The sequence below is a fragment of the Ranitomeya variabilis genome, chromosome 2 (assembly GCF_051348905.1).
Source record: "Ranitomeya variabilis isolate aRanVar5 chromosome 2, aRanVar5.hap1, whole genome shotgun sequence".
Taxonomy (NCBI): Eukaryota; Metazoa; Chordata; class Amphibia; order Anura; family Dendrobatidae; genus Ranitomeya; species Ranitomeya variabilis.
In genome coordinates, this window is record NC_135233.1 from 615,493,231 (window position 1) to 615,507,907 (window position 14,677).

The 14,677-nt window shown below is 49.6% G+C and overlaps 1 protein-coding gene and 1 long non-coding RNA gene across 6 annotated transcripts in view; one reads left to right on the top strand and one right to left on the bottom strand.

Moving 5' to 3' along the window:
* LOC143807347 (uncharacterized) overlaps positions 1 to 11,895 on the bottom strand; it is a 96,567-nt gene extending 84,672 nt beyond the window's left edge. Inside the window, exon 1 of the long non-coding RNA XR_013221704.1 lies at positions 11,376 to 11,895. This is a non-coding gene — a long non-coding RNA (uncharacterized LOC143807347). The remainder of the gene's footprint in view (positions 1 to 11,375) is intronic.
* FHOD1 (formin homology 2 domain containing 1) overlaps positions 1 to 14,677 on the top strand; it is a 65,884-nt gene that overhangs the window by 327 nt on the left and 50,880 nt on the right. The gene's annotated exons all lie outside the window — the stretch shown is intronic.

Consider the following 14,677-nt stretch of genomic DNA (forward strand, 5'->3'; position numbering starts at 1 on the left):
TAGGGTCGCACTGCAGTATTGTGGGCAGTGTAAGCTCTAGGGTCGCACTGCAGTATTGGGGGAGTGTAAGCTCTGGGGTCGCACTGCAGGATTGGGGGGAGTTAAGCTCTGGGGTCACTGCAGTATTGTGGGCAGTGTAAGCTCTAGGGTCGCACTGCAGTATTGTGGGGAGTGTAAGCTCTGGGGTCGCACTGCAGGATTGGGGGGAGTGTAAGCTCTGGGGTCGCACTGCAGGATTGGGGGGAGTGTAAGCTCTGGGGTCGCACTGCAGGATTGGGGGGAGTGTAAGCTCTGGGGTCGCACTGCAGGATTGGGGGGAGTGTAAGCTCTGGGGTTGCACTGCAGGATTGGGGGGAGTGTAAGCTCTGGGGTCGCACTGCAGGATTGGGGGGAGTGTAAGCTCTGGGGTCGCACTGCAGGATTGGGGGGAGTGTAAGCTCTGGGGTCGCACTGCAGGATTGGGGGGAGTGTAAGCTCTGGGGTCGCACTGCAGGATTGGGGGGAGTGTAATCTCTGGGGTCGCACTGCAGGATTGGGGGGAGTGTAAGCTCTGGGGTCGCACTGCAGCATTGGGGGGAGTGTAAGCTCTGGGGTCGCATTGCAGCATTGGGGGGAGTATAAGCTCTGGGGTCGCACTGCAGCATTGGGGGGAGTGTAAGCTCTGGGGTCACTGCAGTATTGGGGGGAGTGTAATCTCTGGAGTCGCACTGCAGTATTGGGGGGAGTGTAAGCTCTGGGGTCACTGCAGTATTGGGGGAGTGTAAGCTCTGGGGTCACTGCAGTATTGGGGGGGAGTATAAGCTCTGGGGTCGCACTGCAGTATTGGGGGGGAGTGTAAGCTCTGGGGATCGCACTGCAGTATTGGGGGGGGGGAGTGTAAGCATATTTGTTGTCATCCTTGTTGCGCTGCTTGTCCGCCTTCCTCGTGTGTGATGTTACATGGACCCTGTTGCCTCAGTCGCTATGCGTTTATTTGGGGGGAGGGGCTGAGTAAAGCTATATTGATCCCTTACACCCCACAATATTCTATGCCATCTTCCTCGATCTTCTGGGTTATCAGTGCATTGTTCTGCAGCGCTCGTGTCCCCCCTTTGCACCTCCTGGTTTCTGCCCCCTCCATGGCTATTTCTGGCTCTACAAGTCACTGCTTGTAATGTTTTCCGCCGATGCCCCTTAGTGACCCTCCCGCCTGCAATCCCTACTATAATCCTCCGCTGGCCGTGAAAGCCTCTTGTGACAGTGATCTCCAGGCCGAGCATCCCTCCTCTCTGGAGGTCTCGACCCTCGTCCTGTATGGGGTACAATAGAGAGGGTATTGTGGTGGTACGCCGGGGTATCCTTGTCTGTGCCATGATGCCGCCGATTCTCCGGATCACGTGCCATATTGCAGGTTCTTGGTTTTTGTTTCTTTCCTTGCAGCTGAATCCTCTCTAATCCATCTCACAGCTAATCCCGAGGATGCGAGCAGCATGGCAGAGCCAGCTACTGCCAGGTGAAAGGGTTAAGCCTTGTGTCTGGGGCGACGTGATCACGCCCTTCTTCCATATATGTGTCTATCCCAAATTTAGCTGAAGTAACTGTTGGCAGGCCTGGCACAGTCTGCTGGCTCCTGGGAACATACCTCTCTCCATGACCCTTTTTGATCGCGCCTCTCTGTGTTTGCTTAAATCTCTCCTGGCTAAATTGCAATTGCATTGATGTCTCTATGAACACCAGACCCGCTTGCTTGAGATCCGCGTTCCCCTTGGTGGGCCTGCCCGGCGATCCGCTTTCCCCTTGGTGGGCCTGCCCGGCGATCCGCTTTCCCCTTGGTGGGCCTGCCCGGCGATCCGCTTTCCCCTTGGTGGGCCTGCCCAGCGATCCGCTTTCCCCTTGGTGGGCCTGCCCGGCGATCTGCTTTTCCCTTGGTCGGCCTGCCCAGTGATTTTGTTACAATGTATCGGTCCAGCCTATGTATTTAGAAGTCCTAGTTCTATTCAAGAAAATGTTATGAGACCTACAGGGGACTTCAGATCTTACGGAAAAGAATATTAACCGATCTATAGTGTTTTACTACTTTCTTATATACTTTTTCTATTCTTCACCGATTTATTATCTGTGTGCAGTCAGTGAATGGAAACGTTGTTAAAAAGACCTCATGCAGATTGTTACAATTGTATCCAGTCTATAGAATTCTCCTGAATTTTGCTACTGACGTGTTTAGATCACAGCAGGTTGTCCACTCCAGATACAATTGTAGCGAATCCTCACCTGCTGAGAATTATTAGAGATTTGCAAGTTTTCAGCCTGTTGCTGTAAAAATTTTAGTTAAGGGGTTTCCCAACTTTGCAAGTTGCCATCTCTGCACAAGACAAGAGATCACTTTCTGATTTTCAGTGATCCCCACCGATCTTGTGTCTGGGGGCTCCTGGCTCATTCTGCTTGGGACAGGCGGAGATAGCCGGGCGCTGATGGATCGATTGTCAATCATTATGGAGGGGAAGTCTATCTGTGTAAGATGATCCTTTTCTTTGACAGCAGAGTTTCAAATTGCCACAAACTTTAAAACACACAGGCCACGATTCGGCAAATAATTTTTGCCAAAAGTCTGTCGGAAAACTATTTGAAATGGCCTGATCCTCTGTAAATGCAGCAGGTTCTGCAGAGGGGCGAGGGCGCTCCATTACTTACCACATGGATGGTAGATCCTCTTGAATGACAGGCGTTCTCTTCACTGGGGTCAGGATGTGGCCGGAGGTACTATATTACTGCTGTAGTCTCTGGGGCCTCAGGTAAAGGGGTGAATGTTTACATCCAGAAACAGAAGTATTGAGGGGAGCTGTGCATGTTTACTTTCTCCAGTCATCTGACCCCCAAAGGCAAAGCTGCCCCATGATGGATTACAGACCCTGACCCCATCTTGTTCTCATTAACATTACCCTCATGATAAATCTTGGAGGCCCCCAGGGTCTGATGATGCAAGATCTGCCCTATACAACCAATAAGACCCCCCCCAACTTCTGCTATATTACAGGGTCTCTCTCTGGTATCTGTGGCATCAGTCCAACTGTTGTGAAACTACACCCCCCAGCATGCCCTGACATAGATGCTCTGTGAACAGTGGCGTCTCGGCTTCTATGGTGGATCCCATGGTGTAAGAAGGAGTCTGGTTTACGCACCATCTGGGGTTTCCCGGAGGCGTCATGTGATGATCCGGCAGTTGGCACCATAGTACCCACCTCGGGGCACCGCGGCAAAACCTGTTTGGCCACACGTGTCGTGGACGGGTTTATGGTAATATTTCTGGAGTAAAGGAAAGTTAGGAATGTGTGTAATGAGCGGTGACCGTGACTCACGATGGCTGGGATTACTGAGTAACGTTCACTCACAGACTCCGCACTGTAAATACATTGCCGACTTATTATTCCCCGGAGCCTTTGATGTTGCTTCACACCAAAAAAAAAAAAAAAAATGAGAGAGAAAAGTAATGAAACGTTCTGCAACTTTCTAAACTCCTTTTGTCTCTTGTTCCTATTTTCAAGATCACTGCTTACTGATGTGAATGGGATCACTCATGTTTACATCCAGAGGATGAAAACTTAACCACCCACCCCAAAATAACAAGGTATCCCTTATCCCCAGGTAGTAGGTAACTTGCTGATGGCTGGGGTACCATCCGCCAGGATGTGCACTATTCCCATGATCGGGTGGTGGAACCATGAGATCCAGGCTCTGCTGGCCGCTGTGAATGGAGCTGAGGTGCACATGCATCACATCGCGCCATCTGGCTTATCAGAAGAGGTGCAAGGATGCCAGTAGGTTGGAGGCGGTGGCCACGGAATATTAACCAGGTCCTGCGTTACGAGCCCCTCAACCTTAGGAATGGAGAGGGTTTGTTACAATTGCATTCACTCCAGAACGATGCGTTGTGACTCCCACTCCAGAGCGATGCGTTGTGACTCCCACTCCAGAGCGATGCGTTGTGACTCCCACTCCAGAGCGATGCGTTGTGACTCCCACTCCAGAGCGATGCGTTGTGACTCCCACTCCAGAGCGATGCGTTGTGACTCCCACTCCAGAGCGATGCGTTGTGACTCCCACTCCAGAGCGATGCGTTGTGACTCCCACTCCAGAGCGATGCGTTGTGACTCCCACTCCAGAGCGATGCGTTGTGACTCCCACTCCAGAGCGATGCGTTGTGACTCCCACTCCAGAGCGATGCGTTGTAACGCTCTCAGGACAGAAATTTGGGCTGTTTGATCTTATTTCAGTGGTGAAGCAGAGATCTTGAAAATGCTGAGAAATTGAAACTCAAAGGGGTAAAATCTATTAAAACTCGTGCAAACAAAAAAAATGTAATACTTGCTTTTGGCAGCTAGATTCTCATTTTTATAGGCCATTTAAAAAATTAAAGCACAGCACAGCGGTGACGTCACCGCTGCGCTCTGCTTTTACTTTACGGCCGGCACTCACAGTCAGTGCAGGAAGCAGACGGCGGGGGACGTGACACCGGAATGTGAGTATGTACTGTTTTTTTTTTTTTTACATTTACGATGGTAACCAGGGTAAACATCGGGTTACTAAGCGCGGCCCTGCGCTTAGTAACCCGATGTTTACCCTGGTTACCCGGGGACTTCGGCATCGTTGGTCGCTGGAGAGCAGTCTGTGTGACAGCTCTCCAGCGACCACACAACGACTTACCAACGATCACGGCCAGGTCTTATCGCTGGTCGTGATCGTTGGTAAATCGTTTAGTGTACCCTTAAGGCCCCGTCACACACAGCGACGCTGCAGCGATACAGACAACGATGCTGATCGCTGCAGCGTCGCTGTGTGGTCGCTGGGGAGCTGTCACACAGACAGCTCTCTCCAGCGACCAACGATCAGGGGAACGACTTCGGCATCGTTGAAACTGTCTTCAACGATGCCGAAGTCCCCCTGCAGCACCCGGGTAACTAGGGTAAACATCGGGTTACTAAGCGCAGGGCCGCGCTTAGTAACCCGATGTTTACCCTGGTTACCAAAAAAACCAAACAGTACATACTCACCATCTGATGTCCGTCAGGTCCCTTGCCGTCTGCTTCCTGCTCTGACTGAGTGTCGCCGTACAGTGAGAGCAGAGCGCAGCGGTGACGTCACCGCTGTGCTGTACTTTCACTTTCACTTTGCGGCGCTCAGTCAGAGCAGGAAGCAGACGGCAAGGGACCTGACGGGCATCAGATGGTGAGTATGTACTGTTTGTTTTTTTTTTGGTAACCAGGGTAAACATCGGGTTACTAAGCGCGGCCCTGCGCTTAGTAACCCGATGTTTACCCTGGTTACCAGTGAAGACATCGCTGGATCGGTGTCACACACACCGATTCAGCGATGTCAGCGGGACCTCAACGATCAAAAAATGGCCCAGGCCGTTCCGACACGACCAGCGATCTCGCAGCAGGGGCCTGATCGCTGGTACGTGTCACACATAGCGAGATCGCTACTGAGGTCGCTGTTGCGTCACAAAACTTGTGACTCAGCAGCGATCTCGCTAGCGATCTCGCTATGTGAGACGGGGCCTTTACTGTATCTTGTAGGATGAGTTGTTATTTGCCAACTGATATTCTCCCCACAGTTCTGTATTGTTATCTATAACAATAGATGAAAACCACCCCAACCTGTTTGACTACTCCTGGACATAAGGAGAGGACAGGAGCTGGGAGAATTCAGATCCTGTGTGGACCCATGAGGTGAAGACAGCACTTCAGAGAGAGAAAGAAGGGAATATGGACTGTTATCCTCTGTGCTGGATTGTTTGACTTTTATCTTGTTACTGAAATGCATTCATGTTCTGGAATATTTAATCCTTTGTGTGATGGATCGTATATATGGACCTTTTGTGTTTTGCCTAAATACACTATGTTCCAAATTATTATGCAAATGACATTTTTCTTGGATTTTCCTAAATGGTCAGTGTAAATGAGTCAGTCTAATAAAAGTCATCACTCGTTAGAGTATACATCAAATTTTATTGAAGAGACCTCCCAATGATAACAGTATAATCTCCAAAATGAATAAAAACTCAAAATGCACTGTTCCAAATTATTAGGCACAGTAGAATTTCTAAACATTTGATATGATTTAAAGAACTGAAAATGCTCATTTGTGGAATTTGCAGCATTAGGAGGTCACATTAACTGAACAAAAAAGCTATTTAACTCCAAAACATCCTAACAGGCCAAGTTACATGTTAACATAGGAGTCCTTCATTGATATCACCTTCACAATTCTTGCATCCATTGAACTTGTGAGTTTATGGAGAGTTTCTGCTTGTATTTCTTTGCATGAAGTCAGAATAGCCTCCCAGAGCTGCTGTTTTGATGTGAACTGCCTCCCACCCTCATAGATCTTTTGTTTGATGATACTCCAAAGGTTCTCTATAGGGTTGAGGTCAGGGGAAGATGGTGGCCACACCATGAGTTTATCTCCTTTTATGCCCATAGCAGCCAATTACTCAGAGGTATTCATTGTCATGCATGAAGATGATTTTGTTCCTGAAGGCACGTTTCTGCTTTTTAGACCATGGAAGAAAGTTGTCAGTCAGAAACTCTATTTACTTTGCTGAGGTAATTTTCACACCTTCAGGAACCTTAAAGGGCTCTACCAGCTGGTTCCCCATGATTCCAGCCCAAAACATGACTCCTCCACCTCCTTGCTGACGTCGCAGCCTTGTTGGGACATGGTGGCCATCCACCAACCATCCACTACTCCATCCATCTGGACCGTCCAGGGTTGCTCGACATTTATCAGTAAACAAGACTGTTTGAAAATTAGTCTTCATGTATGTCTGGGCCCACTGCAACCGTTTCTGCTTGCGAACACTGTTTAGGAGTGGCCAAATAGTAGGTTTATGCACCACAGCAAGCCTTTGAAGGATCCTACACCTTGTGGTTCGAGGGACTCCAGACGCACCAGCAGCTTCAAATAACTGTTTGCTGCTTTGTAATGGTATTTTGTCAGCTGCTCTCTTAATCCAATGAATTTGTCTGGCAGAAAACTTCCTCATTATGCCTTTATTTGCTTGAACTCTGTCTGTGCTCTGTTTCAGTCACAAATCTCATCAGAGTTAGATGATCACTCTTAAGTTTTCGTGAAATATCTAATTTTTTCATACCTTGTCCAAGGCATTGCACTATTTAACGCTTTTCAGCAGCAGAGAGATCCTTTTTATTTCCCATATTGCTTGAAACCTGTGACCTGCATAATAATGTGGAACATCATTTTTGAGTAGGTTTCCTTTAATTAGAATCACCTGGAAAACTAATTATCACATGTGTTTAAGATTGATTTCAGTGATTCATTGAGCCCTGAGACGCAATACCATCCACGAGTTTATTTGAAAAACAAAACAATTAAATCTTTATGACACTTAAATCCAATTTGCATAATAAATTGGAACACAGTGTAAAGGTCTTGGAATTGTTCACTATTCTCTTGCTCTGTTGATTGTGTGATTTTGGAGAAGGACCCCGTGACAACTGGTGGCAGCAGCGGGATCAACAGAGCATAACCCAATGTGGAACCACACATAGAGTGAGTACAGAAATTGGACTGTATCCAGTATCCAGACTTGGGCCTGAACTACCAGGGACTGACTAAAGAGGCCTTAATCGATATACTGGTGGGTGCTAGCCAGACCACCTACTCCCATATGTCTGAAGGACGAGCACTGGAGATGAGGACCCCCACCCCAAAAAGCCAGTGGGTGGGGTGGTACGAAGAAGAGATGGCGGTTCTGGGCCCAGGCGTCTCTCAGGAGTACAAGGAGGAGGCTGCCCACCGGGCACGGCGGAGACAAGAAGCAATGGAGCTTGAAAGAGGGAGTAACACAATGTGGAATGTAAACACAACGATCCGGGAGCCTGTACGGATCACCCGGACAGAGTTTAAGCCATTTGATGAGGCTTCCGGAGATGTGGAGGGGTTCTTCAAGGACTTTGAGCAGCAGTGTGCTGTGATGGAGGTGCCCCACTCTGGCTGGATGCGTTTGTTAGTGGGACTCCTGAACGGTAGCCTGGCGGAGGCTTACCGAACCATTGACTCACAGCGGAATCGGGATTATAACATTGTAAAGCAGACTATCCTGGATTACCATGCTATCACCCCAGACTCATATAGGGCCAAGTTCCGAGACCTCCCATGCCCTACGGGAGGATCGTTTAGGATGTATGCACATAAGATGTCCCAGGCATGTCGGAGATGGCTGGAAGCAGAAAACGCCTTTACTGTGGAAGATGTTATACAGGCGTTCCTTATAGAACAATTTCTTGCCAAGTGCCCCGCAGAGGTACGGGAATGGGTCCGGGAGCGCACGCCGTGCACCGTGGATAGCGCTGCAGCCCTGGCCGATGAAGCCCTTACTATCCGACCGCAATGGAGGAGGCTTCTGGACAATGAACCACGGCCTTTGACCGCGCCCCGTCCCCCTTCCATTAGATCTGCCCCTCCACCCAGCCGCATGCCGATGACAATCACAGCTCACAATCCTGGGCCCCAACAGTTCCGACCACGACCTGGGGGTATCACAGAGAGGAGATGTTACAGGTGTGGGCAACCTGGACATTTGCAGTCTGGCTGTCCCTCAAGGATTCGGAGGGAGCCCCACGCAGCCCCACCTCGTCCAGTGAATCTTGTGCACTCCATCCCGCCTGAGGAAGAGGAACCACCACCCCCACCAGAGTGGACAACCGACCACGGCACCATAGATACCCCTCCTGGAGTGTACGGACTCCCGCATTTGTCCATCAGAAATACACAGCAACGGCATTGCCACCTGCAGGATGTCTTAATTGATGGATACAAAGTGTCAGGATTTAGAGACACAGGGGCATTCCTGACTATCGCTGACCCCCGTGTGGTTCGACCCGAGGCAATTCACAGGGCCCGGGAATTCCCATTGTCCTGGCGGGGGGGGTGTCCGCAAATATATACAGAGAGCTTTGGTACGTTAGTTTTTCTCCAAAACCGAAATCCAATGTTGGATTTGCTTTATGGGAGGACTTCCTGCAGATATCCTCCTTGGAAATGACATTGGGGAGTTGCAAAGTCATTTTGTGGGAGCAGAAGGTCCGTGGGCCTCTCCTTCTTCTGAAAGAACAATTGGAGGGAGATATCGCAGATAACGTAATGCCCATCATTCCCTACGTTCTAGAGTTCCGAGACTGTCCCGCCCAGCTAGCTATCTTGGCTAATGAACATCAGCGAACGGCCCAGTCCAGTCAAAAAGCCTGGTATGACCATAAAGCCAGGACCCAGGAATTTATGGACAAGTGCTCATGATTATTGAAACCCCTGCCACTGTACAAGGAACTATAAACAGTGACGCAAAGTGGACTAAAGTGAGCAGGCCAGTGGTCTGTGTAGACCTAATGGCGTGCTCACTTATTATGAGGGGGGAGAGGTTGTGATGGTGTGATATCTTATGTGGGTATCATTTTGTGTGTATTTCTATTTTACTGATTATCATGGTGTTACTTTATCTTGTAGGATGAGTTATTTGCCATCTGATATTCTCCCCACAGTTCTGTATTGTTATCTCTCCACAGGGTCAGTGAATAATGTTGTTTGCTAATATGCTAATGACATATTGAACTTGCTCTGTTGATTGTGTGATACCGGAGAAGGAACCCGTGACAACAATGTATCAGTCAATGTCCTCCTGTGTGAAGTGAATAGCCTACACTATAGACTGGTAAACTGTAACAAGCCATCAGCATGAATGTGATTGTCTAATTGCCTGATTATCAGATATTCTGTATAAAGGTACCTTCACACTGAGCGACTTTGCAACGAGAACGACAACGATCCGTGACGTTGCAGCGTCCTGGATAGCGATATCGTTGTGTTTGACACGCAGCAGCGATCTGGATCCTGCTGTGATATTGCTGGTCGTTGCTGAAAGTTCAGAACTTTATTTGGTCGTCAGATCGTTGTGTATCGTCGTGTTTGACACCAAAAGCAACGATGCCAGCAATGTTTTACAAAGGTAACCAGGGTAAATATCGGGTTACTAAGCGCAGGGCCGCGCTTAGTAACCCGATATTTACCCTGGTTACCATTGTAAAAGTAAAAAAACCAAACAGTACATACTCACCTTCTGCTGTTTGTCACACGTCCCCCGCCGTCCGCTTCCCGCACTGACTCTGAGTGCCGGCCGTAAAGTAAAAGCAGAGCACAGCGGTGACGTCACCGCTGTGCTGTGCCTTACAGCCGGCACTCAGTCAGTGCAGGAAGCAGACGCCGGGGGACGTTACGGACACCGGAATGTGAGTATGTACTGTTTGTTTTTTTTTACATTTACACTGGTAACCAGGGTAAACATCGGGTTACTAAGCGCGGCCCTGCGCTTAGTAACCCGATGTTTACCCTGGTTACCCGGGGACTTCGGCATAGTTGGTCGCTGGAGAGCTGTCTGTGTGACAGCTCTCCAGCGACCACACAGCGACGCTGCAGCGATCGGCATCGTTGTCGATATCACTGCAGCGTCGCTTAGTGTGAAGGTACCTTTACTGGAGTGTAATATCTCCCTGTGTCCCAGGTGCCAGATTATCAGACTCTGTACATCTCTATTTTCGTGGTGCATTGTGGGATTGTTTTCTGGAGCTGGCGGCCCCTTGTTGCCGGTGTTGGGTCTTCCTTGCCCTCGGGGGGCTCTGCAGGGGGTCACCACTCGCTTCCTATTGTGACTGCAGCACATCCTGCTCCGCGGCCGCTCGTAACATTTTCCTCATTTCTGACGGATGATTTGTTTGTTTTCTCTGGTTCTTGCGTAATCTCCTCCGAGATTGGAACTTATTTCGGTGATTTTTGTTCTTTTTCTGCACCCCTTTCTTCTCCGCCACACACCATTCTTTTGACTGTTATTACATCAGCAGGGCATGCTGAGAGTTGTAGTTTCCCAGTGTCTGTGGAGCCATGGGTTACAGGTCCACTGGCTTTATCCCTTGGGTATTCAGTAAAGCACTCTGCCCTCCCATGTGGCCAGAGGGTGCGAACATTTATTATGCGGGTCCGCAGTGCCAGGCGCGGGGACCAGCCTTGTTCTGCAGCTGGAGCGCAAGGGTTGCCACCTATGTCTGTGGAGATTAATCAATGAATGACCAATAGTCCAGCGTTTTCAGTAATCCGGCACTATGTCCCTGTCACCTGTTGGCCGCTATTACTCCAGGCTTCTCTTAAAGCTTGTGGGCCCCAATGTGAAATCTCCAATGGGACCCTCAACACAAGTGTTTAATAGCAATAGACTTTCATATGTGCATAGGGACTTTTGGGCCCCCTAGTCTCCAGGGCCCGGGTGCGATTGCAACCCCTGCACCTATTAAGCCCCTGCTTGCCGCCTGTTTTGGCATTGCCGCCATTACCTGAGTCCTGCAGGATGTGGTCACGTCCGTCTGATGACACATCTGCTGCTTTTATATCTATGTGCAGAGGTTTTGAAGAGTTATTTTGCCACATCACCGTCTTGTGATTTCGTAATCCGCGTTGCTCACTTTGCAGATGATTAAAGCGATTGCTTCATTGTCAAGGCGCGATGATGGCGCTACAGACCTCTTCCACTACCGCCCTGGATTACTACCCCCCCCCCAAAGGGGGGACCCTGCAATTTCCCGACACTGCAAGTCATTAAAGTATATTACGTTTTCCCAGTATCTGCACGGAGGGTCACAAGAAACCCCTCCTTGTCAATTGTGATGTTGTGTGCCACCATTGTGATGTCCAGTGCCAGTCTCTGCGGCCTCAGTTGTGCGCCACCATTGTGATGTCCAGTGCCAGTTTCTGTGGCCTCAGTTGTGCGCCACCATTGTGATGTCCAGTGCCAGTCTCTGCGGCCTCAGTTGTGTGCCACCATTGTGATGTCCAGTGCCAGTCTCTGCGGCCTCAGTTGTGCACCGCCATTGTGATGTCTAGTGCCAGTCTCTGCGGCCTCAGTTGTGCACCACCATTGTGATGTCTAGTGCCAGTCTTTGCGGCCTCAGTTGTGCGCCACCATTGTGATGTCCAGTGCCAGTCTCTGCGGCCTCAGTTGTGTGCCACCATTGTGATGTCCAGTGCCAGTCTCTGCGGCCTCAGTTGTGCGCCACCATTGTGATGTCCAGTGCCAGTCTCTGCGGCCTCAGTTGTGTGCCACCATTGTGATGTCCAGTGCCAGTCTCTGCGGCCTCAGTTGTGCGCCACCTGGTGACATGACATTTCCCTGCATCGACCCCTGTAAAGTTGAAAGGTGAATATATATTATTTTTATGTCACGGAAGATTTAAAGGCCAATTTTTCAGTCTGGGAATCCCCTTTAAGACTGGGCTGAGTGATTAAGCACTCTGCGGTTTCTGGAAGGTTTGTTGTGCAGTAAAAGCCGTATTGTCCTGGCAGGGGAGATTATCTGCCCCCTTGTTCCTGGGCCTCTGCGCTATCTGCTCCTTCACACGCCTGATTGCTCCCATACACAGACCTTATCGCGGCAGGTTCACAGTTCATGATACTGCAGTGCACATAGCTCCTCGCTTTATGGCTGGAGCTGCTGCAAAACATCACCAATATGGCATGGTAGTCACCTGGAGAACAGACCCTTGAAGGGTCTGTAAGAAGCTGGGGGGCAACATTGCAATTAGCAAAATATCCTTCATCCCTCTATAAATGATACAGGTGACACCGGCCGTCCCCAGGAGTGTTATAGGGATGTTTCTAAGACATTGGGGGTAGTCACAATGTGATGGGTTAATCGCCCAGGAATGGAGAGTACTGCTACATTTTAACCCTTTAGTAGCAGAGGGACCTGATCGCCAGCTCACCTGGAAGCCAAATAGTTAATTATCCGCCATAACTAGGCTTTTGGACCAATGTGATGGGTGATGTCCCCGCTCGCTCTCTGATTTCTTGCCCTGTAGATTTTCGTGACGAGGTGTGTAACATCCCGCTAACAATGGCAATGACATCGCCCGCATCGGCTACCGGATTGTTCCTGGTAGAGGTCAGGGGTCGTGTCTGACAACCTGCTGCTCCTGAGTCTTGTGCTCCGCTATTGTTTTGTTGTCATTCTGAACCATTGACGTCATGTCGCTTTTGTCTCTAGAAACCCCACGTACAATGTTATCAGGATGGTGGCTCTTGGGGCAAAAGTCTGTGCACCCACCTGTGTATAATTGTGGGGTGTCTTTTGTGGGGTGTCTGCAGGCACAATAGTGTAAAGCATGGCGGCTCGCCGATCCTTCTTATATAACTATAAGCTATTATACAACTTTGTTGTTTTTCTTCCTGTTTGGGTAAATCCTGAACATCCCCTTGGATGTTGTAGCTCCATAGCGTCGACTCCAATCCTACATTTTACTTGCACTGACACATTGTAACGAAGTATCCTAATGGCAGAAGTCTGCCAATCACCTAGACCCTTTATTCTCGGTCTAGGTGATTGGTTGGGTTCATGGATGGATTGCGGTAGGGGATGAATGGCTGGCGCAGGCGAGAATCTGGAATTTCACAGTTGCCGTCTTGTAACGACGCCAAGCTCTGTGTAACGGACTGACCGCTGCCGGGACTGACCGCTGCTGGGGGACCGACCTCTGCCGGGACCTGATTTATGTGACCAATCGGCCCATGGGAAAGTCTGTTGGATTTGGTGCCCCTTAGGGAAACTACAGAGCACAATCCTAAATGTAAATGTTATCTTTTTCCCTTCACTGAAGGCAAGCAGAGATCTTGAAAATGATGAATTGAGACCCATCTGAGGTTTTCTCTGCTTCTTGATGACTCCTTTAGAAGGTGCCGGTCACTGCAGCGGTGATTTCTGGGGGTGTGAAGGATGTCATCCGTTTTGTAAAGTCGCCCCCGTCTCTTAGAAACGAGGTGTTGTTTTGGTCAGATGGCCCCCCGCCTCCTTTCCCCGGAGCATGTGAAGCCGAACCCGATGCTTCCTCTCGCAGCGCATTACTCATCGGCCTGTTTGCAGTATCGCTCGCTCTGGGCAGCCACATCTGTTCTGGGTTATGTTCCCCCTGAAGTTCCCATTTTTAGTTGCTCTCTGGCACAGACTGAACATTTTGAGCAGAGTCTGGCATCTGGGTTTTGAGGATGGGGTCCCTGGCAACGGGGACATGATTGGGAAATCGCTGTGAGAAATCTTGACGTGATCCTGGCGGGGAAGACTATAGTTCTGCTGCGCTCAAAAAGTTCCGCCACCCCCCACCCCAGATCCTAAAAAGTCCATAGCTCATTTCTTAGCGGTTATATTTTACTTCGAGTCCAGCAACCAATATGGCCGTATGGCCGGTACCCAGATTCTCCCGGCTTCTGAATGGCAATTTTGCCTTGAGTTGCATTATCCCTCCCTCCAATTTGTTAATTTGCTATTCAGAAGTTTCAGAAAGTTGGGTGGCATTCATCATTGTAGCCATATTGGCCATCATCCGGCATCTCTATCCTACAGTGCATCCCACGATAAGTATAAGTCAGTTCCTTGGAATACAAAATGACATATAACCCCCCTACCTCCACCCCTTCCTTTATGACGGCTCGTTTTACTACCCCCCCACCCGATGAGGGCTCATATTACCCCCGCATACCCATGACGGCTCTTATTACCCCCATGATAAAGGCTCGTATTACCCCACACCCTATAGATGCTCATATTACCCCCGCACCTGATTGCAGCTCGTACTACTTGCCACCCCCC